The 27,094-nt window shown below is 34.9% G+C and overlaps 2 pseudogenes; both read right to left on the reverse strand.

The window, feature by feature from the left end:
* Nucleotides 1-769: 769 nt before the first annotated feature.
* Nucleotides 770-3,831, reverse strand: LOC120194371 (annotated as a pseudogene).
* Nucleotides 3,832-16,732: 12,901 nt separating this feature from the next.
* Nucleotides 16,733-20,678, reverse strand: LOC120193960 (annotated as a pseudogene).
* Between the last annotated feature and the right edge of the window lie 6,416 nt (nucleotides 20,679-27,094).

Below are 27,094 nucleotides of genomic sequence, written 5' to 3' on the forward strand. Positions count from 1 at the left end.
TGACAATTGATACTACTATTATTTAAGAAGTTGGTCAAAATCCTTGAACTAGACTTTGAAAACGGCAAAAGTAACCGGCAATTTAATTACAAATTAATCAATGAGATTAAGAAATGCACACCATGATTAAAATAATCCCATTGCAGGCAGCGGCGGCTGCAGGAGTCAAGGATTGACCTGTCCTGTAGTGGAATCTGATATATAGATATATCTTTTTATTATGCGGCTTCAGCATCTGCAAGAAACCTTGTGTTTCTGAACTAAAGAATCGAAGTCTAAATTTCAAAACCTAATATCTATAGCTCATTTGTTCGAAATAGCTGTTTCATTCTCCTAGACTCCACTACCAAGATTACCCAATACCCAGGTAGGAGTGCCTTCTTTTTGTTGGTGCGCAAACGATTACACCCACTTTGGATCATGTAATGAAAGAACCCCACTTTTTTAAATGCCAAAAAGTAAAATTGTACATTTCAAAAAGTTTGATAGCTAAATGACATTGTAAAGATAGAATGATTACAGTGGAGGAATCAGAATAAAATATCCACTAATTATGTGCTCTGAGTAAAGAACTGGAAGTTTTCAAATTAACGGTATTTTAGTAAAGCAGCAGCTGGATTACACCAGTTTCAATTTTTTTACAGAGAAAGGTAGAAAGCATTCTGCATTATGATTCAACACTATCAAAACATGGAACAGGACAAGCAAGTTTTAACAGAAAAATAGATATATAATTAAATAATACTGTAGTTTTTGGTACATAAAATGATCAGAACAATCACCCCCACCATCTTAGAATATACTAAATAAAGAATCAGTGCAGTTGCAGATTGAAATGAATGTAACCCTGCAACTTGACTTTGTTCAGGAGTTGAAAACTGGCCTAACTCTACCCTCTTCGGCTTTGGGATGAAATACGGACCCATACCAAGAAGCGAACCAAATGTTGTGACTAAAAATAACAGATAAATTATTCTTGAGAACCTACTAGCAGTTACCTTTTGTTCTCTGCTCACCTTGTTTTCTCTCCTGGTCCCTTTCATTCCAATTATAAACTTTATAAAAATTCAAAAATATAGGCAAAAAGAAAACTAGTTAAAGGTTAACTTGGGAGATAATGGTGGGGCTAGCTTTGCTTTTAGGCCACCGTCGTTTCTGCTCCATGTACAACTGCTCCACCCAGGCAGGGAGCATTTCAGTGCCTCCGTTGTTACGATGATACTGCTCCTCGTCGTCAAAACTTAACTTCCCGGCAGGTGGAGGATCCACCACAAGAGACTGCACCCAAGACACATCGGGCTCATCAGAGTTGATGATATAGGGCGTGCTGCGTTTCCCAATTTGCTGCCACTGCTTCGGAACCCGAAGGAAGCGGATTTTCTTAGTTTATTTTAACTCTTCTCCTTGTATGCCCCAGTCTAGTTTGCCGTCGGGGGAACCCCAGTCTGATAGGTTAGAGGGCATTGCACTTGCTGAAGAAGCCGGTGAAGAAAACCCTGAATGACGATTTACAGCAGTGCGCTCGACAAAGCTCTGGCTCCGCTTTGCAAAGGCAGCTGACCTTGAACTTAAAACTGCAGCAGCAGATGGATCAATCCCAAAGGAGGGAGATGCTCTAACTGGAGAGGATGGTAGATTTGTTGGGTAGCTTGCACGGAGCTTCTGGTTAATATTCTGGCGTGCATGAGCTCCAGTGGGAGATTGCAGCTGAGATGCAGCAGCATCAAGTGAGAGTCCTTGTAGCTGTGGCATAATATTGGATCAAGAGATCCAAAAATATCTTCAAGGTTAGTCGGCTTCACCCCTCCAAACCAGTTTAGTTCACCAGTTTCTATCACCAGAGGCAGAAAATGCTGTTGAATTGTTCCAGCTCGTTTGGGAGGAAAGGCCGGACATGTCATCAATTAGCTGCTGCTGATGGAGACGGCGATGACTTTCCAGCCCCAACAGTTCCATGTCTAAATCCATATCCCGAGCATTGATAGCAGTTTTCAATCTACTACCAGGAAGCTGCAAGGTAGGAGGTATGATGTTGGACTGATTTAGCCACATCGATCCACCCATAGGAGAAGAGGAACCGGTAGGGGTCAAGGGTGGAGTTGATGTTGGAGGTATCATAACCGATGGGGAGCCGAGTGCAAGTGGGCTCATGGAACCCATGTCTAAGGACGAACCAGTCGCAGAGTATGATCTAGGGGAAGGCACTCCTGAACCTGTTGAAGCATACAAGGGACGAAGCTCCTCTGGCTTGTGAGCAAAAAAACAGACCCTCCTGGTGCAGTTAGTCTCATCCTTGCATAAACGAGTTCGATACTGAGCAGGATGAAGCCAGCACTCGAAAATACCATGAGCATACTCACAGTTATCACCTTGCCTACAGGATCCCTTACGAAATTCAGGGCAAGGGACACAACTATAATGATATTTCCTAGGATCACGCCTCCTTGCGTTCTCCCCAGGATGAACAAAAGGGCACTCGGTCCAATCATGAGAGTACGCCCTCGAACAAGGCTTGACCTTGAAGGTATACATCCTAAACTCATCTGTTCCGTATATTCCGTTCTTAATGTCCGGAAGAGTAAGGTCAACAGGATACTCTTTCTTCTCAGTCCCATCTTTCGAAGCCCGGGGAATCGTATTCTCCTGTTCCTCTATCCCTCCCATTTCATTTCCTAACTGAGCAGGCAAGCTGTCCATCTCACCAACACTACCACTTCCTTTAAACAAAGACTCCAACATCTTCTTCCTCAAGCCGAAAGCCGAGTTACAAAACGAAGCAATCAAATCACGAGGTCGGTTCCCGTTAGCATCGAGGGAGCCAGTATCAGCAGAAGCATCAAGCAAGGTCTTGACAACCTCAATGGAATCAAAGGAACCACCAGCAGCAGCACAGTGGAGAGCCGTAGCCCCATCCGAGCCACAAGCCCTGTTAACATCAACACGTCCCTTTCAATGATATAATTCACATCCTTGCTCCAAACAAGGAAGCAATCAAAAGAGGGTCCTTTCTTCAGACCCCATCTTCTTCGAACCCAACCGCCTTCCGTACCACAAGCTAGGCTCATCAATATCATGACCCTCTTCTTCAACAGCAGCTTTAAAGGCAATCAAATCATTTGAAGCCGACAACTCCAGCAAAATCGATAACTTTTGAGGAACCCCATCTTCTTTACGAGATTCGCCCTCCATGATTAAACCACTTTGAGTTGGCTTCCTCTTTGCACCACTGCACATGGAAATTCTCTCTCTCTCTGCATAACCGAAACCGACTCAAAAAAATAGAAAAAGAGAAACAAGGACGAAATCCCCAGTTACAGTTTATGAAATCACCGAAGGCATCATAAATTGTTCCTAAAAGCCTTCAATTTTTATAGATAAGGATCTGATCATTAAACACCACAACCATTAACTAGACAACAAATAAACTTATCCGAGAATTAAAAAGAAACCAAGACAAAGTTAAAACAAAACAAAAAAGAAACAGAAAGTCGGTTACAAAAACTTGATCAAAAATTAACTGCGCATACAAAAACACTCGAGTCTAATCTCCAAACAAGTGTGTACTAACACACCAAAAAGACAATAAAAACACTACAAAGTTTCATTCTTTTCACATGTTTTCTCACCAAGGAAACAAAATATGAAAATAAAAGCAAACAAAGAAAGATGGGAAAAAACATACCTTTGAAACACAATTTTGAGAACGAGAGCAGAAACCCAGAATGTCTCTTTAAGGAACAAGAAGGAAAAACAACAACCTTTGTGTGTTTTTAACTTGAAAGTTCAAGCCCGGGCTTAAAAGAGGGAGAGAGAAAGCGAGAAATGAAATAAAAAAGACAGAATTATTTTTTCATCTCAACATTAGACTAATACATATATTCAAAAAATTAATAAAAAATGAGATTTAATAATCTTTAGCAACCTTATTGAATTAAAGTTTTCAATATTTGACATTTCTTCATTTCCTAAATAGTTTAATTAATTTATTCTTATAATAATATTATTATTAAAAAATAATGAGCCTAGTTTTCCGATAGGCATGAGACCTTAATCTGACGGATTTCGACCCGATCGGATTTTTTTTTTTTTAAAAAGGTTTGGATGGGGTAGGTCAGGTTTTTTAAATGTGATATTCGGGTTGGGTTCGAGTTTAGGGTGAAAAAAACCCAACCAGACCAAAAAATATATATAATTTTACCTTATATATTTAGAAATAATTACAATAATAACTCTCTATATATTATTTTTCAATTAAATCATATTTTTATTATTTCGGATCAAATCAGATTCGTATTTTATCTCAAAAAATCAGACCAGATTCGGATCGAATAAAGGATATATATTTTTCGGATCAATCGGGTCGGATGAAAGATGTAAAATTTTTGAATTGGGTAAGGTGGATCAAAAAACTGACCTATGCCCATCCCTAGTTTTCCCATCTAAATTCAAATGCAAATGCACATGAAATTGGAAATTAAACTCAAATTTTCTTTCACCTTATCATGTCTTTGGGGGGTAATGTTTATGTGGGGATGGGTCCACGGAGGGAGCGCTTAATATCTACCTGCAATCAAATGAAAAACTGACACTTGTTCGCATTTTTATTTTTTGTGTCACCCAATTTTGAAGAATCCGGATTCGTCACGATTTCCGCATTCTTTCTGCACAAAGTAGATGACGTGGACGTACCTCCATCGTCAGCAAGGGTATTTTAAAGTCGACTCGCAAGTGGTTTCTGATAAAATTAACGGACTGTGACTTTATTAATTAAATTGCGATATGAGTCCAAGAACGGAAGGCGTACGGCGTGGATCTTACTTGTCTGTCAACTTGTGGGCCGTGAGAATAAACATTGGATACAGTTTTAAGGGTAAAATTAAAAAAATATAGTTAAAAGAAAAAAAGAGTTATATACCTTAAATAAAAAAATTAATAAACTATATCAATTTTATAGGTTAAATGAGATTAATATTGTAGTTAGAAAAAATAGAGTAAATTAGGATTGATTAGAGTTCACATATGAGATATATTCCACAGTGAATCCAAAATCGTCATGTAGTCAATTTATTGTAAGGGAAAATTATACTAATTATCATTAAATTATATTATCTCTTTATTTTATCATTGTATTTTAAGGTATGTTTGTTTTATTATAATTGGTTTTTAGAAAATAAATTCTGAAAAATTAATTACAATTTCTGAAAAACATACTCCAAAAAATATTTTCTAGTATTTGGATGATATTGCGTAATTCGTTTTCCGTTGTTTGATAATTTTTTTCTGAAAAATGTTTATTAAAATATTTTTTAGTGAAACATACCCGTAATATAAATTTTATTAATTTTTTTTTTCATTGAATTCTAGTTTATTTCAACTGATATAATCCCCTAAGAATTCAGTATCAAGATAACTCCAACATGAATTTGCAGAACAAATGGCATAGGCACTGGAAAACAAATAAAGATATGTTCTGTAAGATAATAGATGCAATCAACACTATTGACCTCATAGAAAGGCAACCATTGTAAGAGTCATAAGTGTTTCAAAGTGCAAAGCTTAAACAGGGAAAATTCTGGACTCCTAAACTGTGAATTTCAAGGTTGTTAAGAGTATTTTATTCTAATCAAACTGTGCAACCAAGTAAATATGTACATACGAAAAAAGCATTTACTTCATGTGCCCCCTAACATTTAATCCCAATCCGAGGTGAAGCGAATTTCGCAGCAGGTTTTCTGGCGAAAATTTCATCTTCCCCTGATGATTCTACTAAAGTGCTCATGGAACCTCCCCCGGGAATAGTTCCGTATTTGCAAAGAGACATTCATGGCCCTCCTTATATTAGAAACTAATTCTTGTTTTGGATTCTAGCCCTTTTATTATTCAAAAAAAAAATACTACAATTACTAGAGAAATTCAAGTATCCACACCTTTCTTTATTCGTCGTATTGACATGGGTCAAAGTGAAGTTCAAAATTTATCTTTGACAAGTCACAATCAATAATTTTGTAATAATATTTCTTAAATCTTACATTATTTAGATATTAATTTTTTAAATATTTAAATATAATATATTAAATTATTAATAATCTCTACAACAAGTGGTTAAAAATATTAGTTGATATATCCTTCTTCTCCTTAGGTTATGAGTTTAGTATCCATTAAAGTACAATTTTCTTTCCCATTGATTTTTAAAAAATGTATATAACATTTTAAATATACACTTATTAACTACCATTTTGAATATGCACTTATTAACTATTATTTACTTACCCGCTCTTTCCTTTGTCTTCCTTTTTTTCTTTGAGTTTATATTGTTTTTCATAGATCAAATTAATTTTTTCTTCTTTGATTTTCTTTAATCGAATGCGACATCGATTTTGATGTTGGTTATCGACCGTCGGTTATTTTTTTAATAAGAATAATTATGTATGTATTGCATGTTAATATCTACCTTTGTGACACGTTTTTTGATTTTTTTTTGGTAGTTTGTTCGTTCTTTTATTTATATTTTGTCAGGGTTGGATTTGACACGTTACGACTGATCAAGATGATGCTTATTTGAAACCTTGTTGATCTTCTCTGCTATGGACTGAATTTGGATGTGTGATTTTGCGTTTGTGGATAGTTTCTCACAACACTTGGCTCTAATCTGCAGTTCTTCGGTGGTCTTTCAATAGTTTAATTCCCCAATGCAATCAGATTTATTCGTATCTATTTTAGTCTATTGATTGGGTTTTAAACATTTTCCATGTATGATTCTTATATGATCTAAAGTGGTTAATTTCAATGTTATAAGAAAAGTCTAAATTATATATCTAATTTACGATGATAGTTATAAATTATTATTGTAATTTAGAATATTTTCAATTTTTAATAGTACTAGCTGCTTCTATTCAAAAATATATATATATACACTTATTAACTAATTGAATACGTTGTATGCGCGTTGATGCAACTATTTGGCCCAACTTCTGTTTGCGCAAACATGCGCTATGTGCGTGGTTTTTTATATATATATAAAATTAGTAATAAAATCTTTCACTGTGGCCTATTTCTTTCCTTCCTTTATTTTGATTTATTTTCTTTCTTTTAATTTTGACCATGAATTCAAATAAGAAAATAAAATTAGAGATCATCATATTTGTGAAAGTTTTTTCTTTCGAATATATATAAAATCAATGTAAAATTATCAAAAAGAAACGATGAGTTTATTATAAATTTTATATTTATCCGATGATTTCGATGAATAATACTTTAAATTTGTAAGCAACTACAAACCAGCATTGTTTCACTAAAAAGATCCTATGTAATAGTTCTCTCATTTAACCATCTTTATAGTACCGAGCAAAGTCATCAACATCTTATGGCTTCTTAAAGTTGTAAAACTTGCCAACAACTATTGGTATTATTGACAAATTCAATCGAGGATTTTAGTTGTAAATTGAATTGGAAAAGATAAAGGAGAAAATAAGAGACATGAGCGAGCAGCTAAGGATTGATCAAGCTGCCAACCGTATGATGTTTATGACAAAAACGGATGATAAGCTTGCAGTGAAAAAGGCTATGGAGAATTACTCTTAGCTTTGTTCGGCCATCACAGCGGCAGCAATGGCGCTGATATTAAAAGTAAGAAAAACTATATTTGCTCGATGTTACCTTTGCATATATTCTATGACGGTTATGAGGTAGTATTTATATAAAATCTTTTATAGTCTTTGACAACACACACCTGTAAATCTCTAGAGAGAACAATCATCTCTTTAATCACTAAGATTACTTGATGAGTTCATCAAAATCGTATTTAAAAGCATATAACTTTAGTATTCACATAAATTTTATCGTATTCTCTAAACATTTTTTACCTAAAACTATTTTTTTATAATATCATCTAAATAAACGGTTTTAAGGAGACATATTTCGTCGATTCTATCGATGAATCACAACGTTCTTGGCGTTTTTCCCGATATATCACCTATACCCTATATATTTCCATGTCACGCACCATTCAGACTATTTTTTCCGATCTAACACCATTTGCAGTAAGGCGCCCCCTGCAGCACGCTTTACGATGATCTGGTGCCACGTGGGGTAAGGCACTCCCCCTGCAGCGCGCCTTATGCTGACATGGACACACGTGTCTAAAGCGCGGCCGCTGGGGGGCACCTTACGCCACGTGGGGTTATAGCGCGAGGCAGGGGCTGCGCTTTTCAATTATCACATGCTCAATTATCAGACATGCATAATTTACCCGAACTTCTCGGCTTTAAAGCATCATCACTCGGCAATAAATAGTCATTTCCCCGTAAACTCTCTCACAATTCCCTCTCAATCGAGAAATTAATACAACAATCATTTCAACAAGTAAATAACACCCGACAATCATCATATATTTGATTTAGAAGTTCATTCGATCTTTCGTTATAAGGTAATTTTGTTATAATATTTTTTTATTATACTTATTGTTTATTATGATTATTTGAAAAAATATTATACTAATTGTTTTCAATTAATTTTTGTGCCAGTTCAAGGGGAAAGCGGGAGCATACGTCGAAATATATTTACGATACATGTAATAATATAAAATTATATTATTTAAATTATTTACGTTTATGTGTAAAAAATTTATTGTGTTGCATTTTCGTTCATATATTATTTATTTAAGCATGTTTGTTTCAGTTGTTTTTTTTTTCCAAATATATTATTGTCGTACTTTTACATTCTAAGAATGACGCGACTTTCAGCTATTGTTTATTATGAAGGAGAAATTTGAGAAGATGAAACCGACATTATTTTCGTATCAAATGAGCGTGTTAAAATATCATTCAAGAGAAACATAACTCTTGAGGAGCTGATAACGAAGATTTCGATGAAGGTTCATGTTTGAAGTAGTATAAGAATGACGTCGTTGCAGTACAGATGTCCAACATCATTGTTGTCATTAACTTATACAGCGTTCGAACTATCAAACAATGAGCTTGGTGCGGATGATGTTGAAATGTGGCACAAGCTGACCCTCCAGCACACATGTATGAAGCTGATTATGGTGCAATGTACGGGCCAAAATTTATGGATATGCCTCATTTAATAACTATGGATATTACTCATCAATAAATAATGGTAAGTTATCTTTAGACATGTAGTTTTCAAGCAAATAAGAAGCAATGATGGCTATAAAAAATTACAATATCCGTAATTCTATTCAATTGAGAGTCGATCGGTTCACGACAGAAAAATATGTATGTTACTGTGCCCGACGCGAAAACGGATGCAATTGGATGGTTCGCGTATCGAAGAGGAAGAGGAAAAATAACATATGTGAACTAACAATATACAATGGTCTTCACACATATTGTGTTGGAGGGGTCAACCAAGATCATCCCAACTTGGAATCTGAAGTGATATGCCAAGCCATTATGCCCATGGTAAAAACAAGCTCTCATATAGTTGTTGTTGTGTTGATTTTAGCTATACAATCGCAGTATGGGTACACTGTCTACTATAAAAAAGCTTGGTTGGCAAAACAAAATGCCATTGTCAAACTTCATGGCGAATAAGATGCATTTTACAACGAACTTCCAGGCTGGTTTAGGATGGTGTGGATGTTGAATCCTGGGACAATTGTGGACTTCAAAACCTCCTATGTATACCATAATGATCGAGTTCTTCGTGATCGATGTCAATTCTATCGAATTTTTTGGACTTACCCACAATACGTTAATGCTGTCAAAAATTGCAAGCATGTGGTCCAGATCGACGAGACTTTCTTGTATGGAAAATACAAGCATGTTTTATTATTGGCAGTTGTCCAAGATGACAATCGCAACATTCTTCCTGTTGATTTTTCTCTTGTTGAATGAGAATATACATATTCTTGGGCTTTTTTTCCTCCGAAACTTACGTGCACATGTTATCACGAAGGAAAACAATTTGTGTCATTTCAGATCGCGGAGCTAGGATCAAAGCAGCAATGGAGTCTTTGGGTCCAATGTGGCAACCACCATTTGTCCAACATAGGTATTATCTTCGACACATTTATACGAACTACCATGGAAGGTACAAGAAGAATGATGAGCGTCAATTAATTGTGCGTATGGGTAAGTAAAACTGATGTAGTTTGTTTTATTTCGATCATTTTAATTTTGAAAAGAAAGCAAGTTAGTAAGTTATACATTTTTTGATTAGGTTACAAACTACTTTCTCAAATGTTTGAATCAATGCTTTAAGATTTGCGGTCAAAAAATGAGGAAGGATACGATTACATCAGCCTCATCGATAAAGAAATGTGGACGAACGCATATGATGGTGGATATCGATATAGACACATGACGACCAACTTAGCTGAGGCAATCAATTCAACCTTAAAGGGGTGAAGGTCACTTACCTGTAGCAGCTTTGGTAAAAACTACATATTTTCGTTTGGGGGAGCTTTTTGTGAAGCTTGGGGGACAAGCTAAAACCTGGATGCAAGGCGGTCATATCTATCACACTAGATTAGTTACAGATCTACAAAAAAATTGATGCAACAAATGGAATGTCTGTAACAAGCTTCTTTAGAAGACATGAAATGTTTCGTGTCACAGAGTTACCAGGACCTCTTCAAGGGATTGAAGTTGTGTCATTAAGTGTAAATCTACTGGACAGAACGTGCAACAACGGGTTTTTTCAAGCTCTGAAGTATCCATGCTCTCACGTGATAGCAGCTTGCTCGCATACACGTCAAGACTATAACTATTTTGTGGATCCCGTATACCTACTATCTGAAGTTTTAAGGTATACGAATTTGAGTTCCCCCCATAGGTAATGACAAAGACCTTTATGAGGTTCAGGATTAGCTTCCGATTGTACCAAATCTAACTTTATTGAGGGAGCGTGGTCGTCTAAAATCCAATCGAATTCATTGTGATATGTATATTCGAGAAAGATCTAGACAAGACAGAAGATGTGGGCATTGTAGAAACCCATGACACACTAGAAAAAACATGTTCATTTCTTCTGTCATCAAGTAACAATTGATGAGGAAATGATGTAGTTGTTTATCAAATAAGAATTCTTGTACTTTAATTTGTATTTACTTCAATTTAATGTCATTCGATAACCGCTGATGAATATTAAAAAAACGATACAAGAATATGAGATTGGACGTTGGCGTTATATGTGAATATAATGAAAGAGATAATAAGTGGCAAACTGAAGAAAGTTATCGAACACAATTATTAAATTTTATCAAACTAATAACAATTTGGTATTTGAATATAATTTTAAATACAACAAACTTACAATAAGTATTAAATGGTAAATGATAAACAAATTACAATAACTGATATTAAATGGTAATAAACAAAATTAACCAAAATACATAAACAAAAAGTCCAACAAATTTAACAAAATAAATAAAAATAAATCCAACCAAATTAATGAAATAAAGTAAGTATTAAATGATAAATAAAAAAATTACAATAAAAAGTCCAATTAACAACTAAATACAAATATAATAAAAAACAAAATCTATCGATGCATGCGACGCGAATGTGTACCGCAGGGCGGTGGTTGTCGGTTTGAGGAAGATTTCTTCGTATCATTGGTTGTGACTCCTCGCTGTCATCATCGTCGTCGTCGTGAGCAGCTACATTGGGTTGATGAGGAGATGATGACGATGAAGCACCTCCATAGAATAAGGACCATGAGGCGTATGACTGACTATCCCACCGGCCTACGAAAACTGGGAAAACTTGTATAACCCATACATCGTTGAGTGTGAAACTATACAGGAGGTGTATGTGTTGCGGCAATGGGTGATGAGGCTGAACCCGCCAAAATATGGGCATATAAACCCCAAGTCAGATATACAAACATAGACCCATAATATCCTCAAGAGGGGTCATAAAACTCTGTGACGGTGGCGGCGACGGGGTCATAAAACCAGGCAGCAGTATCAGGTAAGGGAATGGCGATGACAACATCACATATGGCTGTGGTATGTAAGTCGTTGTAGATGGTGGATGTTGTGAAGGTCCTGCTGGTACAGCTGAGGATGAACCGGAAGCATCTGCTCTCCGTCCACGAGTCGGGGGATGATGGTACTATGTCGGTGAACGTCTCTTTCGACAACGTTGAAAGGTCCGCCCTCGTGCATCATCGGAAAGCATAAACGATTTCCCATTACTGTTGAACCACTCATAATAACCGTCAGCAACCATCAAGAGGTCAGTAAAAATGGGCTCTCTACGGGGAAGACACCCATGTCGATCCTCCCATAACACGACCCACTCATGATGCCTCACCAGCCAATATGTTTCGGTCTTGTCGCGTCTATCTGTGTTATACAACTCGTCCATATTGCGAGGTGCTTCCAGAATTGGTTGAAAACAACCAAATTGTCAGAGCACGCGATCAGTGAAGTGTCACTCGACGATCGCATAACATTTCAAATGGACTATCGCCATCCAAACATCTTATGAGCCCCTCAACTCAGGTGGATCACCATCCTCACATCATCATTAGAATATGACACCCATTCAAACTAAAACAAATATATATATTTTTTATCAAAATAATAATCTAAATATATTACTATAATATAAAATCGATTTTTAAACATTAAAATGCATACATGTGTGTCAGCTTTCTGATCGATTAACACCTTATTTTTTTCTAAATCATCAGGTAGCTCCTGATGATTTTTCCTATCAGTAGACCACCTATTCAAGGAAAAAAGTTTATTATACTGTATAAAATGATTAATATACAAAATCAGTTTTATAATTACCTCAATAGTAGCGGAAATACGAATAGGTTCTTGACAAAGGAATATAAAAAGAGCAATCGATACCATGCCTAACACTGCAGCAGCAGGAGACATTCACCGATAGCATTTTTCCTGTAGTTAGTGGATCGACACATCTCCTTGTACATGAAAAACAAAACTGACGAGCCTCAACTGAGTGATCCGATCAGATGAAAGTCGCCAAGATGTCGCAACCACATCCAGTGAACTTGGTTGCGTGATTTGTCCGGCATCAGCAACCCTCCTATCAGCTGCAGTATGCATGCCCGTGCATTCATTTTAACTTCATCATCAGAGGCGTCCTCGCTCAACTCCCGAAAATTGGCATTTAACCAATTTAACGGTATCCGACCACCGTTAAAACTTTCCGGGACATGTCAAAGATACTCCCGGCACAAAGCAGTCCATGAACCGTGCGCCATCCCCGATATCACATCTCCATCCACCGAAAGCCCTAGGTGCATAGAAACATCCTCAAGTGTAATAGTGCACTCTCTGCATGGAAGATGAAATGTGTGGGTCTCCGGCCTCCACCACTCCACTAAGGCAGCAATAAGGTCTGGTTCTATCTTACAGTGACCCTCATATCTACCTATATGACCAAATCCAGCCTTTACTAAATACGACAAGACACGGCTAGGTATCACTAACTTAAGGTTCCTAATAAAATGATTTAATACACGGTCCCTCTCTTAAAATTATATAATTACAAAAATTAATTTTTAAACTAATAATCATGCATTAAATAAATAAATAAATTATAACTAATAATTTAAATTAAATTAAAACGTTAAAATGTTACTGTATCATCAAAATGTCGTGATATATGATTTTCATCCAAGTGAAGTCGACCACCTTCCTTTTTATATTTGCAAAAAAAATTAATTAAATAAAATATTAAAAAAATTGAATACTTAAATAAATTAAAATTAAAATATTAAATATAATAAAATATACCTTAAACAGTTATAAGAGAATATAAGAGTATTTGAGAGAAGTTGAAAGAATTTGGTGTGATGAAAGTGATTGATAATGTGATATTTATAGGGAGGGAGTGGTGGTGTGAACGGCCGGGGTAGGTGGGTAATTAATTTTCTGACGCGTGTCATATTTAAAGGTAAGGCGCGTCGCAGGGGCCACGCTTTACACACGTGTATCCCAACTCATCACAAAGCGTGCTTCAGGGAGCGCGCCTTACCCACGTGGCGTTAGATCAGCGTAAAGCGCGCTGCAGGGGGCGCGCCTTACTGCAAAGGGTGTTAGATCGAGAAAAATAGTCTGAAAGATGTTAGATCGAAAAAAATAGTCTGAATGATGTCTGACAGAGAAATATATAGGGTATAGATGATTTTTCGGGAAAAACATTCACTTGCATGATATATAATGGCCTAATAATTGAATAAAAAAACTCCAAATTGATACAGTCACAGTTTAATTTAGTTCATAAATATCACAACTCAAAAACAATGAAAACGTTATAGACATTGAAAATTGAATTTGATCAAGTACCTGATAAGAATACATGTATAGTACAATCTTATTATAATGGAAATATAATATATTTTTCATGGTTCAAACTCGATTTTCGGAGATAAAATCTTTAATCTAAAATTTCAAAATATCAATAATTGAGGTAATCAGATGGAATCCAGGGGCTGTGGTTTCCTTGGGAGGAATTTGACTAGTAAATATGGAATGAATAGCCAGGGCCGAGGGAGAAAAGTCCATGGCGTGCTTCAATAAAGGGCCCCACCAATATGTGTATATTATATATAATTTAAAAAGCTACGATGAATGGATGTTCCATTTAATATAGTAGGACAAAGTGGAAAACGCCTTTACCATTTAAAGAGTGAGTGCAGTAATATCAAAGGCCACGCCAATATGTGTATATTAAAATATTTTATTTACATTCAATAGTCAATTCCTCATGGTTTAAGTATATATATATATATATATATATATATATATATATATATATATATATATATATAAAGTACGAATTAATTTATCTCAATTGTTAAAAATCATTATTATTCTTGAAGATCACGATTTGAACATCAATGATTCTAACAAGATGAGATCATCAATTTCTCATGATTTAAGTGTGTGTATATGTATATATATATATATATATATATATATATATTAAGTACGAATCAACTGACCTCAGTTGTTAAAGAAATATTATTATTCTTAGAGGTCAGAAATTTGAACACCAAAGATTAATATGATTAAATGTTTATTGTCGAATGATTGAGAATATTTAAAAAAATATTACTTTGTAATTATCTTATTTTAATAAAAAATAAAAAATGAAATTGATTTTGTATATTATTTTCTGTATCAATTCTATTTTTCTACGTTGGCTTCAAATAAAAAAGAAAGTGACCAAGTAGAATGTAGATAAGCATGGCCAGTTCATTAAAAAACTGAACATTCATTAACACTTAATCACGTCAAAAACTCACTTGACCTTTAAAGCAACTGTAAAATAAAAAAGTTTTAATTAAAATTTAGATTTATATTATATTGATCTCTAAAATTGAATTAAAGTTCAGAAGAACATATGAATTGACGTGTCATGTAGACTTTTATCACTGTTGATATGATATTTTATTAAATAATTTAATTAAATAAAAGGCAATTATTTAAAACTTTACTTTTTCTCGTATTTACTTACTGTACTTACTTTTATAATTTAGTCATTTAATTTTTGAATCGTTCTTGTTTTCATCATTTTAAATTATTTTATTATTTTTTTGTATAGAGTGGCATTTATTATTATTATTATTATTTAATAAAATAATTTAAATATAAAATAAATATAGAAGGTAACCGTCCATTGTTCATCGGTGTTGTACGTCATTGTCAATTACCTTCGACCGCCGTAGATAGTGATTGTTCGGTCTCAAGTTTCATGGGTCGCTTTGCCTTAACACTCCGTGTTCGAATCCAACCTCCATTTTGTTGGAACTTACTCTGAAGTCCATGAATTGGAGATAAAAATAAGGAAATCGAAATGTTTTAGTCAAGATTCACGAGTTTTGAAATATTTTCCGGTGAAACAACCACCAGATTCAGACATATAGGGTCGAGGCGAATCGACTCATGAAATTTGAGATCGAATGACCACCATCTACAATGGTCGACGACGGACAGTGATGGCGTCCAGTATCAACGAACAGTGCTCGACCACCTTTTGTATTTATTTTATATTTTAAATTATTGTTATATTGGATAATAATAAAAAATACCACACCATACGAAAATAATAATAAAATAATTTAGAGTGATAAAGACAAGAATGATTCAGAAGTTCGATAAGAAAATTAGACAAATTAAAAGTATAATGAATAAAATAAGAAGAGAATAAATTCATAAGGAAGGCTGTATTTTACCCTAAAATTTTGATTAGTCATCTTCAAACTATACGGTCAAACTCAGCTACTGAATCAAAGAGTTCTTTATTGGAGACGGGGACATCCTTGAGAGGTTGATGATGATTCGGACCGGGTTTTAATGGGGATTTGATTGTTTTTTCTTCAAATTATTTTTTTATTTATATTTCTTCAATGAATTTGTTATAAAAAGAACCTCACAACGGAAAGGAGAGATTTTTCAGATTGAATGAATTTGCTATGAAAAGACAGCAATTTCCAGGTCCCGGCACCAAATAGCCGAAGCAATCCAAGTAAAAGGTAAAGTCAGAATTGGCCTACAAATAAGAACTGGCTATGCGTTACGAATAGACTATTCATTATGGATAAAGATGGTGTTGTAATTTTAGATTATTAGATTAAACGGCTAATTGACGACTTTGTTGCTGCCCTCATCATCACATCCAAAATTAGGCATTTTGTTTATTCATGTACATTTTATAAACACAAAATACAACTTATGAATTTGACACATAATCAAACTCATTGATTTCAAAATTAATCCGTACTTAATTCAAGCCCATAATAACAAGCAGGCATGGTATAAGATGCATTGGGCTGGAAAATAATTCGAGCTTTAAGGAAGGCCCTTTGGACAAGGTGAACCTCATGCATTTAATTACATGGTCAAACAGAGCATAGAAGATCAGTTGAGGTTAATTTTTGCAGGCAAACGTATTCCAGGAGCTTCTTCCTTCACAACACCACCTTCACATGCAACCAGTTTTTCACAACAGATTGAGGAGTGAGATTGTACTTTGCCCCGCCTCAGCCAAGCTTCCTCCAACCACTTTTGAAATCCAATCCTCTAAAGCTTCCTTCTTGTCTGAAAACCAGGCAGCAGCAGTATTTGTACCATTACTTCATCATCAATCTCCATCACAAACTCGGTTCCAATCGTTGTTTGACATTTTGAGCTGATTTCCTTCACAATTTTATTGGCAAGTCCATCAAAATCGAATGGCTTGAATGTATCTTTTTATGCACTTGCTAAAATTCTTCCAACCAACGTTCTGAGCTTTCAGACAGTGAGTCACTTTTCGACTGCCCCAAACCGGTGTCGTCGTCATCTCCCACATCCACAGGAAAATTTAAGTCCAGACAAGATCTAGGCACTTTATGTGCCCGTTCTTCTGCAACCTCGGATGACTCGGCAGTGTTGATTGGCTTTCTTTTGTTGGCAGATATGGAAGTGGGAGCTTCTTTTATTGTAGTAACCCCGACGCCTGTACCGTTGCTTTTGTTTGCATTATCAGAAACAGAGACAACTAGGATCTGCATTTGCCAGTTTTGGGCTCCAAGTATCCGTTCCTCGGGGAATTCATGTCTTTATTCTCACAGATAACGTTTGTATTACTTTTTGTGATGGCTGAAGTTATAAGAACCATATTGTTGATGCTTATTGCTCTTCCACACGAATCCAGAAATTTACCCGTTCTAATAGCCATGTCCAAACTATGTTGGACACCATAATCAGCCTTATCAACGTTTTCAAGGAAGACAATGGAATGGGGTTTCTTTCTTAGCTCCTCGGCAATCAAGTCTGTCATTGTTTTCCCTCTAGACTCACATCATAACCATTCAACCCTCTGCATTCAAAGATCGAATTTGAGGTGCCAACTTTGTCTTGCGAGCTCAAATCCACAGAAACCAAGCTTTCCTGGCTGCCAAATAGTATATCAGCAAGGGCTGAAGCAATTCTTATTTTTCCGATTCTGTCCGGCCCAAGGAAAGTAAGCCAATTACCCCCTTTACAATTCATGCCAAGAGAACTTCGATTCCTGTGTCTTAATTGGGATACAGCTTGGCTGACAGAATTGATAGCTTCATCTTGCCAGCCAACTTTTTCAGCAAGAGCTTTCCTAGTGGACTTGTAATCTCCCAGATCAAACTGCTCTCCTGATGTAGGACCGGAGCATGACAAAGATTGGGCAAACTGATATGTAGTAGTCTCGCTATTTGCATCAAATTCAGCAGACACAGAACCCGAGAAGTGATGAAGATGTTCTTTGTGATTTAGCAATTTTGTGGTGTTCGATTCCTGACTGGTTGATCCATATATTGTTCCCAACTCTAAATCCGTGGTTACCGGAGGAACAAATGAAGATGGTGTGCGTCCAGAACAAGAGCTCAGACTTTGCTGAGGGTGGTGGAACCAGGGCACACCTTTATCAGTTTGCTGAGCTAAGCTTGGGACATCCACATGTAACCCGGAGTGAAAATTCATATTCCTACCTTTCAAAGTACATGATATCGATGCAGTACTTTTTGGTAGAAAAGTTTTTTCCATGTGAACTTGTCTGCTGGGACTTTGATTGGGAAATGGACTTTCATCGATAGACAGGTCATCGCCACTTCTTTGCTCCGTATCTGGAACACGAGACATGTAGCGGTTAATACCAAACTTGGGGAACGTTGGAGTGTGGTGGAGACGTCGGCAAATATTCCATTTTTCCTGCAACCCCAAAACTTCAGCACTCAACATGGATTCACCACCATTAGTCTGCACTGAACGATGACACACGTTCTTAAAATACAATTATAATTTTATAGATAAATACAGCATATGACCAGTGCTAACTGCAAACTCACCTTTGCGGCATCCTCTCCTTGCTTGTCCAACATCTGCCACCGATAACAAAGAAGGCGAGTTCTCTGATACTGATTAGCATCTGAAACTGCCGACCCTGCCTTCATAACGGCATCAACTTCTTGTTCATACTTGTCATTGCAAAGCTTACATCGAGGAATAGATTGGTTTCTGGCACTTAAAGGACTCTTCAAATCTGATGGTGCAGGAAATAAGCCACCAAATGGAACAAATGACCTCATCAAGCTGTAAGAATACCATGAGCAAGTGAGATCCAATAAGCGGAAAAGTGTTAGATGCTCAAGTGCACCGGCAGTAGTATATCGACACCTATGTTTTTTCCACTTCGGATAAATGAGAATTTCATTCATCCGATACGAAGAGGGACACAAATACTGTTTCTCCATTTCTTCAACTGACACCTGCAACTCCACATTAAAAGGCCATAAAACATCCCCCCTGATACCCTGAATCTGATGTGGCTCGAATATTTATTTTTGATAGCCTTTATCTTAAAAAAGTGCTACTATTTTATTAGTATTGCAAAACAGCAAAAGACATAACCATGAGACATTAAACCCTTTTTAACAAGTAGATCACGATTGTTTTATTGAATGCATGTACTACCAGGAATCACAAGAATATCACGTGGGTAAAAGCAGCTGATATGAGAATTGAGAAGTTTTGTCATAAGCATAACAAAAACAAAGTTTCAAATCCATGTAAGGACATTCGAAGCAAAATAAAATACCCACCTGGGGAGTAAGCCCATCGAAAGAACTCTTGGAATAAGTAACAGGCAACAAGCAAATCCCAATCTTTTTCTATATTAGGGAACTTATCAGAAAACATGGTATATATTTCAACGCTATCTACAGCTCCAATCAACCATAATCTCCTCCTATAAACTTCATTAATCCTGCTAATTTCAGAACCAAGAACTAACAAAATCACCTAAGACTCATCTAAAATAACCCTTTTAAGTCCCCAAAATGTAAACCACTCCAGACCCATTACCCTTCTCCAAGATAGCCTCCACTTCCTTCAACTTGAACCTAATTTTCCCTCATGAATCTCCTTTTCAATCGATATCACAGTCAACCCAGCCAGATCACCATCCAAAAAGCCAGATTTCCCCTTTTTTAAACTCTCCGTAAATGCCCTCAAAGCCTCATAGCACAAACCCCAACAAGCAATGGACTTTTCCCGCTCTTCTAGCCATGACTTCAGTGATTCTCTTGCATCTGCTAAGTTACAGAGAAATATAGGGGGCCAATGGGCACGTGAAAACCGAGAAGATACTTGAGTTACCGGCGGGCGAACTATATGCCAACTTTATGTCACAGCTCCGAACCCCCGCTTCCCCGAAAACCCGACTAACGATCGGATCATCGAATTGAAAAAATGAAGTATTTAAGCTCAACCTTCAAAATTGACTGCGTTTGGGAGCAACCAGTGGCGTTAAGGTTATTGTATTACTGTGTAACTGTTGTAAACGGTAACTTTCTGGATTGCGCCGTTGACTGGCTTGCGACCTTTTGATTGCCGCCATCAGTGAGTTTGAGATCGGAGGATCCTCTGCGGACTTCCGTGAAAGTAAACGGTCGAGTGAAACTCCAACGCAAAGCTCCAACGCGCGGAATTGAAGCAGGGACGGGTACGCGCTGCTACGTGCTCGTGCACATGCATCTCGGAGAGTGTGATGAAGGTAAGGAAAGCAGCGCCGACACCGCGTGGAGTGATGTCGTTTGTGCATGGCTCCTTCGACGTGCTACGGCCACAGCCTCGTCTAACACGTGCCGCTTCTTGCGTTAAGAATTGCCGAGCTGTTGTTACCGACGTTGGCATCGCCGGCGAGCACCAAAAAACTACACGAAGAAGGAAAGAAATATAATTATTTAAAAACACATAAAACCAGACCTCATATTGAATGCAAAGACTAAAAAAACAATGAAATTTACACGTGGAAAAACTAGTAATAAACTACAAACACTGCTTTGCTAATATCAAAATTAATGAAAACGAACTAAACTAAGAAACCTACATGTTAATGTCCTACTCCTACATAAAGAAGACAAGATTCAGAGCAGGGTCCTCACATACCCAGCTAACAAACTATAAAAGAAACAAGACACGGGTAAGTAGTAGAAACACAAAACAAAAACATCTTTGATAATATCGAGAATTTTCCGAATCAGAAGAAATGGTATAGGAGGGGGATTCCTCGGGTTTAATCCAAGAGTTGTTTTATTGAGAGACGAAGAAAGGGAAGAGATGCCACTGGAAGTGGAAACAGCGACGGCGATAGCGAAATCGATGAGAGAATGAACGATTCCAGGCTTTTAGCAGACGATTGAAGGGAAAAGTAGAAAATAAAAACAAGGATGAAAGAGGGTAAGAGGAAAGGAAGGGCGAAGTTAAGGAGAGAAGCCGAAGAAGATACTGTGAGAGGCAATAAAAGGGTATAAATGATTACTATTCATTTGGACTTTAAACAGGTTTGAAGCTCTAAACTTTGTACCTAATGAACATTTATTCTTTTTTTTACGTAACAACAACCAATAATTATTGGGTCCATGAGTCAGATTCGTTGTTAACCCGATATCTTCTGCGGGGACGGTGTTTACTTCAAAAACTTTTTGAAATAATTAATGGAGGAAGCGTGGAACTTGGAACGAGGAAGAGAAACGAAGGATAGCGCTTTGTTTGTTAGTGTGTATTGTGGGGGGAGAGTGAGTGGGCCATGTCAGCGGAAAAGGAGCAAACAGATGGTGACATATCCTCCCTCAAGAGAAACCTTCCTTTTTCATTTGTCCATTTAATTACTCGTATAAATAACCTTGGTCCCTCAAAAAAAAAAAACCCAATTAACCATGGTCCAAATTGCACCATAATATTGTTTCTCATTCATCAGATTTCAAAGATTAAAATTGTAATCGTTTTTTAAATATTGACTTATTTGATAAAGGTATTACTATATAGTCTATATTATGTAGACAACTTGGGTTTAACTCTTGGAAGGTGGATGCCATGTCCACCGAGGCAAATTGGGCAAAGAAAACGGCAGTGGAGTCACTTTCCAGATTATCAGCTTTCCTATTTCTTTAGGAACAAAATAAATAATAAATAAATGAAAAAATAGTAAAAGAGAACCTCCTTTTTCCATATTACTACAAAATAGGCACAGTGTCCTATAATCAGGGATTGTTTTTATTTTATAAAAAAATATTCTATTTATTAAAATAAAGGGAATAAATTAAGAATATATTAAAGAAAAAGATGATGAATTGAATTCAGTAATCTCCACCACATGCGTAGCGTCGCAGTCATGAAAAAGAAAGGTCCAACGTTTTATTATGCAGTTGCATTACTTTTCCACGATACACACCTTTCCTTGTTTGCAATCATCTCCCCTCCGAACTATAACATGATCAACGAAATGGTAAACGTTTTAATATTAATATTAAGTTTCGATTTATCTTAACGCTCTATCCTTGTTATAACAATACTTAATATTCTATAAAGACTTTAGCTGAATCTTAATTTTAAAAAATAAATTAAACAATTTAAGAAATTATGATCCAAACATTATTTAAAAAAAAAACTTTTAATGGACATATTCATATTATTTACCAAAATCGACCACTGTGAACACCCTTTATACACTTTTATGTTATGTGGTTATATTTGGAGGGAGCGACCTGAACCTCTTACATGTATTTGACATAGACTTTTATCATGCATATACTTAACTAATTTATTATTCTTATTTAAATATTTTTATTTATAATTTAAAAAATAAAGTAAAATAACTCATCAAGTAATTTTAATGTTTAAAGAGTGTATTTGTTTTAGAGATTTTAATTTAAATAATTGTTTACGAGTATACGTATTATCAATGATAAAAAAAATTATGAACATATAAATTACAAATCATGTTAAAAGAATTCAGTGATTAAAATATTTATTCTTTTACAACTCTTATATTAACAGTTGTAGTTATCAATATCTAATTTTCTAATGGATTATGATTAAAAGGCAAGATTATTATTTTGATTTCGAGTTTCAACTTCTATTTTGTATTTTTATTTCGCCATTTTATAGCATTATTTAACATTTAAATTTATAATGAATACTTCAGTCGATCGACGGTTTTCGTCAGAATCGTTTATCCTTATCCATATCATTATAACTTAATTAATATGTTTTTATGTTGTGTTTTATTTAGACGAAACAATAATTTGATAGTACTAAATTTGGTGGAATTGATTTTAGTGGAGGAGTTGAGTTTAAAGGTGGCACTGCCTTCCTCGATAACGGGTCAATTTTCAAGATAGGGCCCAACTAGAAATGAGGTCCCCCTTTATTTATTGGTGAAAGGTCCATGCTGTCATGTGCATGATAGTAAGACGGCATAATCATTTTTATATGACAAACCAATAGGGTTGTTACGCGTGGGTTGAGCTCAGGGGCGGGGCTATAGGGTGTACATATGCGATCGAACAGGTCCCGGAATAACAAAAACTCTACAAAAATTAGATTTATTAAAATATAAATTTCATTTTTTTTAACTTCACTATACGATAAATGAGTTTATCTTCATATTTTATCCCATATCATTATGATTTAAATTAGTAATATCATCAAACTCTCTATATATATATACTGCTTTTAAATTTATAATTTTTAGTAAAGAAATTTATAAGAACTCCGGAATAACAAGGATCTCTTTTTAAAAATTTATACAGGGACTCAACTCTCTTAATCCGACCCTGATTGAGCTTATAAAGTTTGAACGTAAATAATCGCTGCTTTTAGGGGATAATTCCAAGAGAAGATTGAAAAGGTTTGTTGATTTGATTATACTTTTTTGTTTGTTCTCAATATTATATGTTAGACTTAAATAATGGTGTTTCAAGGAATATGTATATCAATTATTTTTAAAGTGATATTGATATCTAATGTTATAAATATTATTATTTTAAGGGTGCGTTTGATTCACGAAATATAAAATTATCAGTGGGAATGTAAGATTACCAGGGAATAGGATTACTGAGAATGTTATATTTTCTATTTGTTTGGTTTAGCATGAATGTAAGATTACCGTGTTTGGTTAAATGAATAAAATATTATTGAATTTATATTGATCAAGTTATCCTTATTATATATTTATTTTTTAACTAGTTAGAATATTATATATATATATATATATATATATAATATATATATATATATATATATATATATTTTAAAAATTTAAATACATAAAATTATATTTTTTTACAAATTGAAAATATAAAAAGGTTTAATGAAATGGTAAAATTTTATTTTAACCCCTGAACTTCATATAAAATTTTAATTATAGATTTTTTTTTGTAAATCTAAAATAGTTTAAGGATAAATTTGTAATTTAAAATTCGTAAAATTTTTATTATTCAATGACATAATAAGAATATTTTTGAAGAAAAAAATTTAAGGGCATTTTAGTCCAAAATGTCGGTAATCCAACAATATCTAAGGAAAGGGAGGTAATGACATTCCCGATAATATACCCCAAAAAATTCATTATTGGTGATGTAAGATTACCGGGAATGACATTCTCGACCAATCAAATAGGGGAATGTGGATTCCATTCCCATGAGAATCTCACATTCCCTCAACCAAACATACTCTAAGGGGCTGTATGTTTACTTCAGAATGATTAAGCGCTGAATGATTCAAGTGTTGAATGATTTAGATGTTATGAATGAATTAGCTCTGAGTGTGACATGTTGTTTGATAATGTCTCTGAATTATTCAGAGGTGCGAAACAAACGCGCTGAATGCTGAACGGTTCAGCATTCAGTGCTGAATGGTTCCATTAAGAGACAAACAAACAGCCCCTAAGTGTCTGAATCGTCAATAACGTTAATTTATTTGTTTAATAACACGTATCACAATATGATAATTTTGAAATTTATTTTCTTTAAAAATATTACATTATTATTACATTTAAAAAAAATCTTAATTTCTCTTAAATTACAAAAAGTCCTAAAATGTCGTCGCCCTTTTCGATCATGACACTACTGCCAATGTAATCCCCGCCATCCTTATAGTCATACGTATTGTTCAATAACACGTATACAATCTGATAATTTTGAAATTTATTTTCTTTAAAAATATTACTTTATTATTACATTTACAAAAAAAATCTTAATTTCTCTTAAATTACAAAAAATCCTAAAATCCTATCTCTAACCCACTGTCGTAACCCTTTCCGATCATGACACTACCGCCAATGTAATCCCCGCCATCCTTATAGTCATACGTCGTCGTAGTTGCCACCGATTAGCTTTCGAAATCACGCGAGATATACTAGGATTCACGGGGTATAAAATATCGATTCACTGTCTCGATTATTGATCACTCACAATTTGACAAGGATTTTGCTCATCGGGGGATGTGAGGTCGAGTGAAATTTCGTCGACAGTAGTTGACGGCGGGCGATGTGAGTTCAGGGGTTGAGATGAAGGTTTTCAAAATTTTGGGATTGTTTCGATTTTTTGTTTTATTAAATATAAATGTATTTTTTAAAATTTTAATAATTTTTTTTAAACTATCAGATTGTGACACGTGTCACTTAACAGAAAAAACTAACGCCGTTGACTGGCCAGACATCTAAAATGGTAACGTTAGACACCAAAATCATTCAAAAAATAATTTAAACACCTATTCATAAAAAAGATATAGTTTGAGCACTTATTTTATATTTTAAATAAAAGTTAAAATGTACAAATAATCGACAGTAACTTTTAATGAAGTCATTTAATTACAAAATTGATAAAATGATGATTTAGTTAATTGCATGTTCGAATTACCTTTTAATTAAGTCAATTTAATTATAAAACTAAGTAAAATCCAATTTGTATACGTCTCAATATAAATACATATACTATTTGCTAATTTTAATCCATGGTTCTACCAAAAGGATCATTTACAGTGTTTGATATTGAAAAAAAATGCTTAGTTAGGCAGCCGGAATATATATTCTCTAGAATAAGTCAACCCTGTTTAGTATTGCATTGCAGGCACAATGGGAAAGTGGGCCTACGAGTCGTGTCTATGTTCTTTATACGAACACGTGCTCTACCACTACCAGTTGAAAAGCTAGGGATATGGAACAAAAAATATTTGAATTATAATGCTTGGTTCTGTTTTATATATTAAAATAAATTATAATTACTTGAAAATTATAATAAATTATTTAGGGATATGGAATAAATTGATAACTAAATTAAGACAAATCTAAAATGAAAGGCGTCATAAATGTAGTTTACCTTTTAAAATTTTACATTATATTTAGTAAAAAGAAAGGGAGAGAAAATCGAAGATGACATTTAGTTAAATCTTTCACTTTCTACGTAAAGTAACTTTTTGCATGAATTGGGATTCATTGGGGATCACCATTGAAAAACTATCGACATTTACCATTGTGTTTGTTCTGTTTTGTGGCCACACCAAACAACAAACAGTCCCAGATCCTGTTTTTTCCATTTCTATCCACGATAGATGTTAGTCTTCTTTTTTCAAACCTTTTAGTCATAAAAAAACCAATTCCAATAATTTCGCCATTAACAGGATGATGACAGGCTAAATCATCAACAAATTAGGTTTGGATTAAGGAATTTTTTTACAAACACAACCTTATCCTTTTTCCTTTTTTTATTTATTTACGTATGCTTTTCACCATTACAAAGTATCCATATTTATTAACAATTTATAGAGATACGTGGTTAAAAAATTTCTGTTGATACCTTCCCTCGATCATAGGTTATGGGTTTGATATCTATTAAGAACAAAATTCCTCTTCTCCTCGCTTAAATAAAATGGTTAAAAATGTATTAATTTAAACTCATAATATCTTATTTAATATTTCGTATTAAAAATATAGTTAAAATACTTTTCAATACTCAACTTCCAATGATATAACCAAATAGATAAATCAAAGATACAAGCAATGGATAAACTATTAGAAAGCCATATTTTGATACAAATAAAACATATTGGACTAAAGATAATTTTGCTCCAAATTCTGAAGTTGAGTGTAAAAAATCGAAGGGGATATGATGAAGTGAGCAGAGATTCAAGTAGATCATCATCGAATATCAAAGGGGGTAGACAGGCAATTAGCTAGCAAAGCAATGGGGTTTCATTTTTTCCCTTGTTTTTGGTTCCAACTTCAACGATAAGATAGGCACTTTGATCATTGACGTGACACCATTTGTTCCCAAATCGAAGAGA

Source organism: Hibiscus syriacus, unplaced genomic scaffold (genome assembly GCF_006381635.1).
Source record: "Hibiscus syriacus cultivar Baekdansim isolate YM2019G1 unplaced genomic scaffold, ASM638163v2 tig00116997_pilon, whole genome shotgun sequence".
NCBI lineage: Eukaryota > Viridiplantae > Streptophyta > Magnoliopsida > Malvales > Malvaceae > Hibiscus > Hibiscus syriacus.